This window comes from Tachyglossus aculeatus, unplaced genomic scaffold (genome assembly GCF_015852505.1).
Source record: "Tachyglossus aculeatus isolate mTacAcu1 unplaced genomic scaffold, mTacAcu1.pri scaffold_12_arrow_ctg1, whole genome shotgun sequence".
NCBI classification, from domain to species: domain Eukaryota; kingdom Metazoa; phylum Chordata; class Mammalia; order Monotremata; family Tachyglossidae; genus Tachyglossus; species Tachyglossus aculeatus.
The window spans coordinates 615,311-630,382 of NW_024044858.1; positions in this window are offsets into that span (position 1 = coordinate 615,311).

The window sequence follows — 15,072 nt, forward strand, 5'->3', positions numbered from 1 at the left end:
TTTTGATTTCCAGGCTCGTGCTCAATCCACTAGGGGAAGCAGCGTGGCTCAGTGGAAAGAGCCCGGGCTTTGGAGTCAGAGGTCATGGGTTCAAATCCCGGCTCCACCAATTGTCAGCTGTGTGACTTTGGGCAAGTCACTTCACTTCTCTGTGCCTCAGTTCCCTCATCTGTAAAATGGGGATTAAGACTGTGAGCCCCCCGTGGGACCACCTGATCACCTTGTAACCTCCCCAGCGCTTAGAACAGTGCTTTGCACATAGTAAGCGCTTAATAAATGCGATTGTCGTCGTCGTCGTCGTCCACTAGGCCACGCGGCTTCCCTAACGCACCTAATGTGTTAATAATGCACCCTTTCCTCCCCCATGGTAAGTGCCACAATTCCAAACCCTCGGCCCAGCTTTGGAGAGAGGATGGAGAAGAGGAGGCTTTAAAAGAATCCAAGGTGGAAAAGAGCCAGCAAAGGTTGCAGGCTAGAGAGTCAATAAGGGAGGAGTAGTACTTTCTGGCAGGGAACAGAGCAGAACTGAGGAAAGTCGGAGAATTTATAGTAAAGGAAGTCACTGTGAAGCTTTCCTCTAAAAGTGCCCGGCGGAGGAAGAACGGGAATGAAGGTGGAGGATAAAGCGGATCGGGCTGGCTCAGTCCGGAGGAGAGAAGAACAAAGGGATCCAGTGTGAAACTCTAAGTGGAGATTGGAAAAAACTAGGGTGAAAGAGATAAATCAAAGGAGTCAAAGGACACAGAAACATCGCGCAATGGAGAAAGAGGAGTCTAGTATATAAAAAATGCTGCGATGCTTGTCAGGGAGCCACCCCATGTGAGGAGGCAGAGAGATTATGGGGACTAGGGCTAAATTATTGCTCTGTTGTTACTATGCGTCAAGCGCTATTCTAAGCGCTGGGATAGACACAAGTTTACCTGGTTGGACACAGTCCCTGTCCCACATGGAGCTCCCTGCCCAAGCAGGAGGGAGGAGGATCGGCTCCCCATTTTACAGATGAGGAAACTGCGGCACCGAGAAGTTAAGTGGCTTGTCCAAGGTCACACAGCAGGAAGTTGGTACGTGCAGGATTAGAACCCAGGTCCTCCGACTCCCGGGCCCATGCCCTTTCCACTAGGCCATGCTCCTTCTCTAAATTGAACGGAAGAGTGGCTTTACATTTTAGATTTCAAATCATTAAAAAACAGTTGGCCCAGTGCCAACTGCAAATTCCCTATCAGATTGTAAATCTTAAATATATTGGAAAAGAAAAAAACTCCGTACGTTACCAACCGTGGCTATAAACAGTCATTTTATTCAGAAACTTCCATGTCTTTGACATAGATAGGTAATCTATTTAGGTGCTGTAAACTTCTCACAGTTATTTTATGACTGTGACTGGAGTGCCCGTGTCAATCTCGTGGAATTACCTCTTCCCTCTCCCAACTCCCAAGTCAGTTTAACGCCCTCATTCACCTCCCTTCTCCCCTCATCCCCCTAATCCTTTTCCGGGATACACACACGCACACGCGCGCAGACACGCAGACACTATACTCACCCGCGGGTACACGTGTGCCTGAAAAAGGCGGTGCAGCCTTTGCAGCCCCAGACATCATCATCATCAATCGTATTTATTGAGCGCTTACTATGTGCAGAGCACTGTACTAAGCACTTGGGAAGTACAAATTGGCAACATATAGAGACAGTCCCTACCCAACAGTGGGCTCACAGTCTAAAAGGGGGAGACAGAGAACAAAACCAAACATACTAACAAAATAAAATAAATAGAATAGATATGTACACATAAAATAAACAAACAAATAAATAGAGTAATAAATATGTACAAACATATATCCATATATACAGGTGCTGTGGGGAAGGGAAGGAGGTAAGATGGGGGGGATGGAGAGGAGGACGAGGGGGAGAGGAAGGAAGGGGCTCAGTCTTGGAAGGCCTCCTGGAGGAGGTATGATCACCTATTGTGTGAACACGGAGACCGTGCTGGGCCGTCAATCTTGATGTTTGCAACACCTGGCACGGTTTCATTTTGACATATACACAGGGACTCACGTTAACACTTGTCCACCGTGATACAGACACGCATACATGCTCACTCACATACGCCCATTCATCCTGGCCCATGCTTCCAGTCAGTCAGACATGACAATTTGTACTTCCCAAGCGCTTAGTACAGTGCTCTGCACACAGTAAGCCCTCAATAAATACGATTGATGATGATGATGATGACTAAGCCTACTCACACGCTTCAATTCACACAGACACCGCTCACACTCTCTCGCTGACACGTGCCCAGATATTCATCCCCGCTCATACTGACAACCCCACATACGCAGCGGCACACGCAGGGATAACATGTGCATTCCTCTAATCATCAATCATCAATCGTATTTATTGAGCGCTTACTGTGTGCAGAGCACTGGACTAAGCGCTTGGGAAGTACAAGGTGGCAACATATAATCTAATCACAACAACTCTAATCACAGACGACACACCACCCCACTCATTCACAAACACGCGCACTCCTCTAACGCACAGACAACACACCGCAACACTCGATAAAAACACATGGACACTCCAACTCAGACACGCATCATCCCTATGAAGCAGCGTGGCTCAGTGGAAAGAGCATGGGCTTTGGGGGCAGAGGTCATGGGTTCAAATCCCGGCCCTGCCAATTGTCAGCTGTGCGACTGTGGGCATGTCACTTAACTTCTCTGTGCCTCAGTTCCCTCATCTGGAAAATGGGGATTAAGACTGTGAGCCCCATGTGGGACAACCTGATCACCTTGTATCTATGTGCTTTGCACATAGTAAGCGCTTAACAGATGCCATTATTATTATTATTATTATTATTATTATTATTATCCCTCTCATTCACAAGCATGTACGCTCCCTCTAACACAGACGCATATCATGCCATTCATTCACAAACATGTACACTCTAACACATACCTACGCACCCACTCATTCCCTAATGTGCACACCTCCAACACACACACATCCACTCATTCACAAACACGTACATTCCCTCTAACATATGCACACACAACCCCACTCATTCACAGACAGGTACACTACTTCTAACACATACCTACACACCCACTCATTCCCTAATGTGTACACCTCCAACACACACACACACGCACACATCAACTCATTCACAAACACGTACATTCCCTCTAACATATGCACACACAACCCCACTCATTCACAGACATGTATACTACTTCTAACACATACCTATGCACCCACTCATTCCCTAATGTGCACACCTCCAACACACACACACACACACACACACACATCCACTCATTCACAAACACGTACATTCCCTCTAACCTATGCACACACAACCCCACTCATTCACAGACATGTACACTACTTCTAACACATACCTACGCACCCACTCATTCCCTAACGTGCACACCTCCAACACACACACACATCCACTCATTCACAAACACGTACATTCCCTCTAACATATGCACACACAACCCCACTCATTCACAGACATGTATACTACTTCTAACACATACCTATGCACCCACTCATTCCCTAATGTGCACACCTCCAACACACACACACACACATCCACTCATTCACAAACACGTACATTCCCTCTAACACATGCACACACAACCCCACTCATTCACAGACATGTACACTACTTCTAACACATGTGCACTCCCCGCTCATTCACAAATGTTTAACACCCGGACACACCCCTGTCATTCCCAGATGTACACACTCCCTCTAACACAAAAACACACACACACATCCACTCATTCCCCAACGTGTACTCTAACATATAGACAGATACAACCACTCATTCACAAGCATGTAAAGACACACACACACACACACACCAGCGTGGCTTAGTGGCAAGAGCCTGGGCTTGGGAGGTCGTGGGTTCTCATCCCGACTCTGCCACTTGTCTGAGAAGCAGCGTGGCTCCGTGGAAAGAGCCCGGGCTCGGGAGTCGGGGGTCATGGGTTCAAGTCCCGACCCCGCCACTTGTCAGCTGGGTGACTTGGGCAAGTCGCTTAACTTCTCTGGGCCTCAGTGACCTTATCTGTAAAATGGGGATGAAGACTGTGAGTCCCACGTGGGACAACATGATCACCTTGTATCCCCCCAGTGCTTAGAACAGTGCTTGGCACATAGTAAGTGCTTAACAAATACCATCATCATCATCATTGTCTGCTGTGTGACTTTGGGCAAGTTACTTCACTTCTCTGGGCCTCATCTGTAAAATGAGGCTGTGAGCCCCATGTGGGACAACCCTGTATTCCCCAGTTCTTGGCACATAGTAAGTGCTTAGCAAATACCATCATCATTCAATCATATTTATTGAGCGCTTACTGTGTGCAGAGCACTGTACTAAGTGCTTATTATTATTGTCTGCTGTGTGACTTTGGGCAAGTTACTTCACTTCTCTGGGCCTCATCCATAAAATGAGGCTGTGAGCCCCACATGGGACAACCTTGTATCCCCCAGCACTTAGCACATAGTAAGTGCTTAACAAATACCATCATCATTCAATCGTATTTACTGAGCGCTTACTGTGTGCAGAGCACTGTACTAGGCACTTATTATTATTATTGTCTGCTGTGTGACTTTGGGCAAGTTACTTCACTTCTCTGGGCCTCATTCGTAAAATGAGGCTGTGAGCCCCACGTGGGACAACCTTGTATCCCCCAGCGCTTTAACAAATACCGTCATCATTCAATCGTATTTATTGAGCGCTTACTGTGTGCAGAGCACTGTACTAAGCGCTTATTATTATTATTATTATTGTCTGCTGTGTGACTTTGGGCAAGTTACTTCACTTCTCTGGGCCTCATCTGTAAAATGAGGCTGTGAGCCTCACGTGGGACAACCTTGTATCCCTCAGTGCTTAGCACATAGTAAGTGCTTAACAAATACCATCATCATTCAATCGTATTTACTGAGCGCTTACTGTGTGCAGAGCACTGTACTAGGCGCTTATTATTATTATTGTCTGCTGTGTGACTTTGGGCAAGTTACTTCACTTCTCTGGGCCTCATTCGTAAAATGAGGCTGTGAGCCCCACGTGGGACAACCTTGTATCCCCCAGCGCTTTAACAAATACCGTCATCATTCAATCGTATTTACTGAGCGCTTACTGTGTGCAGAGCACTGTACTAAGCGCTTATTATTATTATTATTATTGTCTGCTGTGTGACTTTGGGCAAGTTACTTCACTTCTCTGGGCCTCATCTGTAAAATGAGGCTGTGAGCCTCACGTGGGACAACCTTGTATCCCTCAGCGCTTAGCACATAGTAAGTGCTTAACAAATACCATCATCATTCAATCGTATTTACTGAGCGCTTACTGTGTGCAGAGCACTGTACTAAGCGCTTATTATTATTGTCTGCTGTGTGACTTTGGGCAAGTTACTTCACTTCTCTGGGCCTCATCCATAAAATAAGGCTGTGGGGCCCCCCGTGGGATAACCTGATCAACTTGTATCTCCCCCAGCGCTTAGCACACAGTAAGCGCCAACTGTCAGCTGTGTGACTTTGGGCAAGTCACTTCACTGGGCCTCAGTCACCTCATCCGTAAGATGGGGATGGAGACTGTGAGCCCCCCGTGGGGCCACCTGATCACCTTGTAACCTCCCCAGCGCTTAGAACAGTGCTTGGCGCATAGTAAGCGCTTAATAAATGCCATAAAAAACCAAATTCCATCTTTATTATTATTATTACCACACACACACACACACGCACTTCACAATGGCGGCCCCCGCCTTAGGGCTGAGGGCCGGGCCGATTTCCCGGCATCCCGCGGGGCTGAGGGCCGAGCCGATTTCCCGGCATGCCCTGGGGGGGGGGTCACGGGTGACTCAGCGAGCGGCCGGAAGGGGGCGTTGGCGGGATGGATGCGCTCCCTCCCTCCGGCGGCGCGCACCTGCCCGTCCTGGGCTGGAGCGCGGCCCGGCCTCCGGCGGATGTTTTCCTTGTCCCCGGCCGGACGCCCGCCCGCCGGGCCTGCCAACCCCCGCCGCCCTGGGCGCCTGCCGCGGACACTCAGCGCGCGCCGCGAACCCCTCTCCCCCCATCCCCACGAAGCGCGCGCGCCGCTGGCCTCCCCTCATCAAACAACTGCGCATGCGCCGAGGACCCCCGCAACACATCTGAGCGCGCGCCGCGGGCCTCCCCTCATCAAACAACTGCGCATGCGCCGAGGACCCACGCAGCACATCTGAGCGCGCGCCGAGGGCCTCCCCTCAGCCAGGCAACTGGGCATGCGCCGACGACCCTGTCTATATGTGTATATATATATATATATATATATCTCCTGTATATATGTATATATACAGTATATATGTATATATCCTGTATATATGTACGTATATGTATATATATCCTGTATATATGTATATGTGTATATATCCTGTATACGTGTATATATATCCTGTGTATATGTATATCCCCCCCTTCTTTCCTCCGTCCCTTCCCCACAGCACCTGTATATATGTATATATGTTTGTACATATTTATTACTCTACTTATTTATTTTACTTGTACATATCCTATTTATTTTATTTTGATAGTATGTTTGGTTTTGTTCTCTGTCTCCCCCTTTTAGACTGTGAGCCCGCTGTTGGGTAGGGACTGTCTCTATATGTTGCCAATTTGTCCTTCCCAAGCGCTTAGTACAGTGCTCTGCACATAGTAAGCGCTCAATAAATACGATTGATGATGATGATGTACATATATGTATATATATCCTGTATATATGTATATATATCCTGTATATATGTACATATATGTATATATATATATATCCTGTATATATGTATATAAATCCTGTATATATGTTTGTACATATTTATTACTCTACTTCATCAATCGTATTTATTGAGCGCTTACTGTGTGCAGAGCACTGGACTAAGCGCTTGGGAAGTACAATATTGGCAACATATAGAGACAGTCCCTACCCAACAGCGGGCTCACAGTCTAAAAGGGGGAGACAAAACCAAACAGACTAACAAAATAAAATAAATAGAATAGTTATGTACAAGTAAAATAAATGAATAAATAGAGTAATAAATATGTACAAACATATACATATATACAGGTGCTGTGGGGAAGGGAAGGAGGTAAGATGGGGGGATGGAGAGGGGGACGAGGGGGAGAGGAAGGAAGGGGCTCAGTCTGGGAAGGCCTCCTGGAGGAGGTGAGCTCTCAGCAGGGCCTTGAAGGGAGCAAGAGAGCTAGCTTGGCGGATGGGCAGAGGGAGGGCTATTCCAGGCCCGGGGGATGACGTGGGCCGGGGGTCGATGGCGGGACAGGCGAGAACGAGGTACGGTGAGGAGATTAGTGGCGGAGAAGCGGAGGGTGCGGGCTGGGCTGGAGAAGGAGAGAAGGGAGGTGAGGTAGGAGGGGGTGAGGTGATGGACAGCCTTAAAGCCCAGGGTGAGGAGTTTCTGCCTGATGCGCAGATTGATTGGTAGCCACTGGAGATTTTTGAGGAGGGGAGTAATATGCCCAGAGCGTTTCTGGACAAAGATAATCCGGCGAGACACGAGGATGGGAGATCAGAGAGAAGGCTGGTGCAGTAGTACAGACGAGATAGGAAGAGAGCTTGAATGAGCAGGGTAGCAGTTTGGATGGAGAGGAAAGGGCGGATCTTGGCAATGTTACGGAGCTGAGACCAGCAGGTTTTGGTGACGGCTTGGATGTGAGGGGTGAACGAGAGAGCGGAGTCGAGGATGACACCAAGGTTGCGGGCTTGTGAGACGGGAAGGATGGTAGTGCCGTCAACAGAGATGGGAAAGTCAGTGAGAGGGCAGGGTTTGGGAGGGAAGACAAGGAGTTCAGTCTTCGACATGTTGAGCTTTAGGTGGCGGGCAGACATCCAGATGGAGATGTCCTGAAGGCAGGAGGAGATGCGAGCCTGGAGGGAGGGGGAGAGAGCAGGGGCAGTGATGTAGATCTGGGTGTCATCAGCATAGAGATGATAGTTGAAGTCGTGGGAGCAAATGAGGTCACCAAGGGCGTGAGTGTAGATCGAGAACAGAAGGGGACCAAGAACTGAACCTTGGGGAACCCCTACAGTAAGGGGATGGGAGGGGGAGGAGGAGCCTGCAAAAGAGACTGAGAAAGAATGACCGGAGAGATAAGAGGAGAACCAGGAGAGGACGGAGTCTGTGAAGCCAAGGTCGGATAGCGTGTTGAGGAGAAGGGGGTGGTCCACAGTGTCGAAGGCAGCTGAGCGGTCGAGGCGGATTAGGACAGAGTATGAGCCATTGGATTTGGCAAGCAGGAGGTCATTGGTGACCTTTGAGAGGGCAGTTTCCGTGGAACGTAGGGGATGGAAGCCAGACTGGAGGGGGTCGAGGAGAGAGTTGGTGTTGAGAAATTCTAGGCAGCGCATGTAGACTACTCGTTCAAGGAGTTTGGAAAGGAATGGTAGGAGGGTTATGGGGCAATAACTAGAAGGTGAGGTGGGGTCAAGTACATATATGTATATATATCCTGTATATATGTATATGTGTATATATATCCTGTATATATGTATATATATCCTGTATATATGTATATATGTTTGTACATATTTATTACTCTATTTCATCAATCGTATTTATTGAGCAGTTACTGTGTGCAGAGCACTGTACTAAGTGCTTGGGAAGTACAAATTGGCAACATATAGAGACAGTCCCTACCCAACAGTGGGCTCACAGTCTAAAAGGGGGAAACAAAACCAAACATACTAACAAAATAAAATAAATAGAATAGATACGTACAAGTAAAATAAATAAATAAATAAATAGAGTAATAAATATGTACAAACATATATACATATATACAGGTGCTGTGGGGAAGGGAAGGAGGTAAGATGGGGGGGTGGAGGGGGGACGAGGGGGAGAGGAAGGAAGGGGCTCAGTCTGGGAAGGCCTCCAGACTGAAATAAATAAATATTTATTTATTTATTTTACCTGTACATCTCTATTCTATTTATTTTATTTTGTTAGTATGTTAGGTTTTCTCTTGTCACCCCCTTTTAGACTGTGAGCCCACTGTTGGGTAGGGACTGTCTCCATGTGTTGCCAACTTGGACTTCCCAAGCGCTTAGTACAGTGCCCTGCACACAGTAAGCGCTCAATAAATATGATTGATTGATTGATGGACCTCCCCGCCAACATATCTGAGCACGCGCCGCGGGCCTCCCCTCAGCCAGGCAACTGGGCATGCGCCAACGACTCGTGTGTGTGTGTGTGTGTGTGTGTGTGTGTGTGTGTGTGTGTGTGTGTGTGTGTATCCTGTATATATGTTTGTATATATCTATTACCCTATTTATTTATTTTACCTGTACATCTCTATTCTATTTATTTTATTTTGCTAGTATGTTTGGTTTTGTTCTCTCTCTCCCCTTTTAGACTGTGAGCCCACTGTTGGGTAGGGACTGTCTCCATGTGGTGCCAGCTTGGACTTCCCAAGCGCCTAGTACAGTGCTCTGCACACAGTAAGCGCTCAATAAATACGATTGATTGATTGATGGACCTCCCCCCCCCCAACATATCTGAGCGCGCGCCGCGGGCCTCCCCTCAGCCAGACAACTGGGCATGCGCCGAGGACCCCCCAACACATCTGAGCGCGCGCCGCGGGCTTCCACTCAACCAGGCAACTGAGCATGCGCCGAGGACCCCCCCAACAACACATCTGAGCGCGCGCCGCGGGCCTCCCCTCAGCCAGGCAACTGGGCATGCGCCGAGGACCCCCCAACACACCTGAGCGCGCGCCGCGGGCCTCCCCTCAGCAAGGCAACTGGGCATGCGCCAGGGACATTCCCCCCCCCCCCCCCCCCCATCCCCACTTAGCTGTGTGACTTTGGGCCAGTCACTTCCCTTCCCTGGGCCTCAGTTCCCTCATCTGTAAAATGGGCATGAAGACTGTGAGCCCCACGTGGGACAACCTGATCACCTTTTATCTACCCCAGTGCTTGGCATATAGTAAGTGCTTAACAAATACCCTCTTCATCATTATTATTATTAAGCGCACACTGCAGACCTCCCCACATCCAGGTAACTGGGAATGGGTCGAGAACCCCCTCTCCCCGCCGACATCTGAGCGCTTGCCCCCATCCCCACTAAGCCACTTGTCAGCCGTGTGACTTTGGGAAAGTCGCTTCCCTTCCCTGGGCCTCAGTTCCCTCATCTGTAAAATGGGCATGAAGACTGCGAGCCCCACGTGGGACAACCTGATCACGTTGTATCTACCCCAGTGCTTGGCACATAGTAAGTGCTTAACAAATACCCTTATCATCATTATTATTATTAAGCGCGCGCTGCAGACCTCCCCACATCCAGGGAACTGGGCACGGGCCAAGGACCCCCTCTCCCCTCCAACATCTGAGCGCGTGCCCCCATCCCCACTAAGCCACTTAGCTGTGTGACTTTGGGCAAGTCGCTTCTCTTCTCTGGGCCTCAGTTCCCTCATCTGTAAAATGGGCATGAAGACTGCGAGCCCCACGTGGGACAACCTGATCACATTGTATCTACCCCAGTGCTTGGCACATAGTAAGTGCTTAACAAATACCCTCATCATCATTATTATTATTAAGCGCACGCTGCAGACCTCCCCACATCCAGGGAACTGGGCACGGGCCGAGGACCCCCTCTCCCCTCCGACATCTGAGCGCGTGCCCCCATCCCCTCTAAGCCACTTAGCTGTGTGACTTTGGGCAAGTCACTTCTCTTCTCTGGGCCTCCGTTCCCTCATCTGTAAAATGGGCATGAAGACTGCGAGCCCCACGTGGGACAACCTGATCACGTTGTATCTTACCCCAGTGCATGGCACATAGTAAGTGCGTAGTACCATCATCATCATCATTATTATTATTAAGCGCGTGCTGCGGACCTCCCCACATCCAGGCAACTGGGCGCACGCCAGTCTTCTAGACTGTGAGCCCACTGTTGGGTAGGGACTGTCTCTATATGTTGCCAATTTGTACTTCCCAAGTGCTTAGTACAGTGCTCTGCACACAGTAAGCGCTCAATAAATAAGATTGATTGATTCCCACCCCTCAGCTGGCCGTCTCCAAGCACCATTAGCCTGGCTCACCGCTACTGTCCAGAACAACCCCAGAGCAGTCACATTCACCACCCCTTCAGGCCGCTGAGCCCTGCCCACCTTCCCTGTCCGTCCGTCCATCCAGGAGCTCACCTCACCCACAGACCCCACCTCTGCCCCCCACACAACGCGCTTGCTCTCTTCCTTCCCTCAGCCCACGGCGCACCTGGCCGGCAGACCCCGTTTAATTGCCGGTGGTTTCTCTTGTCTTCAAAATACACCCCTGTCGCTCCTTAATCCCACTTTTCAAGATTTACTAGAAGGCCCGAAACTCCATTAGAAACTTAAAGTAACGCTGCACCACCTATCGCAATTAGCTAATCTTGAGCATACTCTTGAAAAACTTAAACCGGCAGAGCTGTGACCTCGAACCTCTTGTCTTACACCGAAAAGCAAGTTATCAGATGGTAAGATGCTTGGGGGCAGAGATGGTGTCTTTTACTTCTCCTTTTGGTTCCCAGACATTTAGTTCAGTGTTGGGCAAACAATAATCAGCTGACACTCAATCCGTGTTGTCGATGATAAATCCGGGAAAAGAGGAAGGCCCCCGTCCCCAGGGATGGTGTCCCCTTTCCTGGTCTGGTGGCCTGCTAATCACTGGGCCAGGGCCAGCTGGCCAACCAGGCAGGAACTGGTCTAATTGCCTTGACTGGAAGCCCCTTGTGAGTTGCGAACGTACCCTCCAACTCTGCTGTGTTGTGCTCTTCCAAGTGCTCTGCATACAGCAAGTGCTCAATAGAAACCATTGATTGCTTGATTAATCTTCCCACAATCGCAGTTGTTGCTGCTTAATGTCGAAAAGACTTGTTGGGACTTGACACCTGTCCACGTGTTTTGTTTTGTTGTCTGTCTCCCCCTTCTAGACTGTAAGCCCGTTGTTGGGTAGGGACCGTCCCTATATGTTGCCCTAGCACTTAGTACAGTGCTCTGCACACAGTAAGCGCTCAATAAATACGACCGAATGAATGAATGAGTGGGACAGTCATTTTCTTCCATCGTGAATCCTGCCCTGTGCTGCCTATTTGGGGCTGTCTCCTTTGTTTGACCTTTTCTTCTCATGACTGAGCCTATGGAGTGGACAGAGGACTAGTGTGTTAAGAATTCTTGCCGGGGAGGTGGAAGGACAGCAGACTTTCTTCCCACCTTTCCTCATCAGGGCCAGCTTCCTGGAAAAGGGATCCAAAAGGCTATTTCAATGAGCCAGGATTAGAAGAGTTGTTTCCGGAGGGGAATTGGAATTTGGGGACAGCAGATGAGAGGTCTGAAGTAGGCGAGGAAGTCAGAAGCCGGGGGAGGGACTTGATAGTCATTGAGGTTTCTTTGTTTTTGTAAGGTATTTGTTGAGCATTTACTAGTGTTAGGCACAACCCTTGCCCCACATGGGGCTCACAGTAGGATGGAGGGAGATTTAATTCCCATTTTACAGATGAAGTACCTGAGGCACAGAGAAGTTAAGCGACTTGTCCAAGGTCACACAATGGACAAGTACCAGAGCCTGGATTTGAGCCCAGGCCTTCTGATTCCCAGGCCTGTGCACTTTCCACTAGGCCAGGCTGCTTCCCATGGCATTAGTGCTGGGCAAGGAGACCACTGTTTGACAAGACTGAAGGAAGAGAGATAGGATGACCAGGAGCAGGGGAACAAACTGCTCAAGACCTGAAGCTCGGTCGGTGGGGATAGGAAGGAAAGGTTAAGGGCCGCCCAGGATGTGGAAGAAGCAGCGACAGAATCTGGGGTAACCAAATGTGGAATCAGAAATCTAAGGTGATTGTTCGTATGCCAGGAATACCGAGACTGGGGAAGTTGAGCTGTGGAGGGAGGTGTTTGTGGGACAACAGAGGATCTCAGCAAAAACGAAGAAGTGTCTTTCTCCTCTGGGGTTGTGGGGGCCACAGACTCCAATGCTAAATTGGAGCAAAGGCAATGGTTAGGCAGGCTCTGCTTTTTCGCTATTTACAAGGAGACTCCACAACCTGAGCCATTGGACCCCCGCCCCCTGACATGGTGGGGGACGAGACTCGGATAAGTGGAGACAGTTGGCAGATCTGAGGCAGGGAGGGGATGCCCTCGCCTCCTTTCTCCTCCGACTCCACCGCCGTAAACGTACGTACCCAAATTTCTGGTGTCTGCGGTATACTTCATTCAGCTTGAGGCAGTGGGGGACGAGGATTAGCCCGATTAGTGGAAAGTTGTTCTGGAGATCCTGGTGGGGAAGTTGAGCAGTTTTCTCTCAATGAGGGAGGCCTGTGGCATGCCTGATTTGCTTGTGTCCACCCCAGCACTTGGTACAGTTCTTAGCATATTGTAAGTGTTTAACAAATATCGTAATTATTGTGTTTTGTAATTATTGTTATTATGGTTATAGTGGTGTCCAACACAAGGAGGTGTTCATTTTGTTGAGTGTCCATCTGTGTGTCTCCTCACACCTCAGGTAGGATTGCCCGGGAGATGGGGTTGGTTGTACTTGCATCCCTATATTTCACTTTGGATTTCATCCCAGGTGCTAGGGAAAACCCACTCCAAAGCAATCCTTGGGAGGGTTCTCCTGGGACATGCAGAGGGCTAGAGGGATTGCTGGCTCTCCTGCACTGGTAATGTCTATCGTCTTTAGAACATGAGGACTTTGGTAATAATTGATATTATGGAAATAAGAACATACAGTTTACAGAAAGGCACAATAAGATAATACCCCACCCCACAGTGGGGTACAGTTGCAAATCTACTAAGAATGACATCACACACACACAGTGACTTAAAGTAACGTTACATAGGCACACCCACTCTGACACAAAAGACAACCCCCCGCCCACACCGACACACACACTAACACCGCATACATAAAACAGGGACAATTAGACTATCTGTACATGAACAGACATACAGATAACACACACTGTCAGACCTCCCCTCCCCCCCCCCCCCCCACGCACATATACACCATTTTTCTACAAAAATGTGCAGGCCATGTTTTCCCACTCTTCAAGAAACTCCAGTGGTTGCCCATCCACATAACCGTCAAACAAAAATGCCTCACCATTGGCTTGAAAGACTCAATCACCTTGCCCTCCACCCCCCACCTCAACTCACTACACTCCTACTACAACCCAGTCCGCACACTTCACTCTTCTAGCGCTCTCTTGCTGTGCCTTAATCTCATCTATCTCACCATCAACCTCTCGCCCATGTCTCTGGCCTGGAATGCCCTCCCTCCTCAAATCCAACAGACGTTTACTCTCTCCTCCTTCAAAGCCATATTGAAGGGACAGCTCCAAGAGGCCTTCCCTGACTCAGCCCTCCTTTCCACTTCTCCCTCTCCTTTCCGCATCACCCTGACTTGCTCCCTTCATTCATACCCACCTCCTAGCCCTACAACACTTATGTACGTATCTGTAATTTATTTACTTATATTAACGTCTGACTCCCTCATAGACTGTAAGCTCACTGTGTGCAGGGAGTGTGTCCGTTTATTAGCATATTGTACTCTCCCAAACGCATAGTACAGTACTCTGCACAGAGTAAGTGCTCAATAAATATGATTGAATGAATGAACATACGCCTACAGAAAATGACAGTATCGGGCAGCGTGCTTTTGAAGCAGATTTTCCTGCTTTATTTTATTTTGGGACCAGGCCTCAGAGGAGAAATACACCACAAAGTACCAACCTAACAGGACCTATACTTCTGGAGCTTCTGAAGTTTCTCCTGAGCTATCTTGGTGTCATTACACCGGCCTGATGGACAGAAACTGTTTCAGGCCCTTTCATTTCTTTCCCCTCTACCGCCTACTAGTTTTGTGGGCTTCAGGGCAGTATTCAGAAACCAAGCAGGTCAGTGATGGGGAGGCAGAGGGAAGAGCAGAATTACCATCCCCAAGGATGACTATTGTCAACTGAAGGCTTGGATCAATGGAAGAGCTCCCAGCACACGGTAGGAGACACGTACAAAGATGAAGGGTGGGAAGATGAAGGG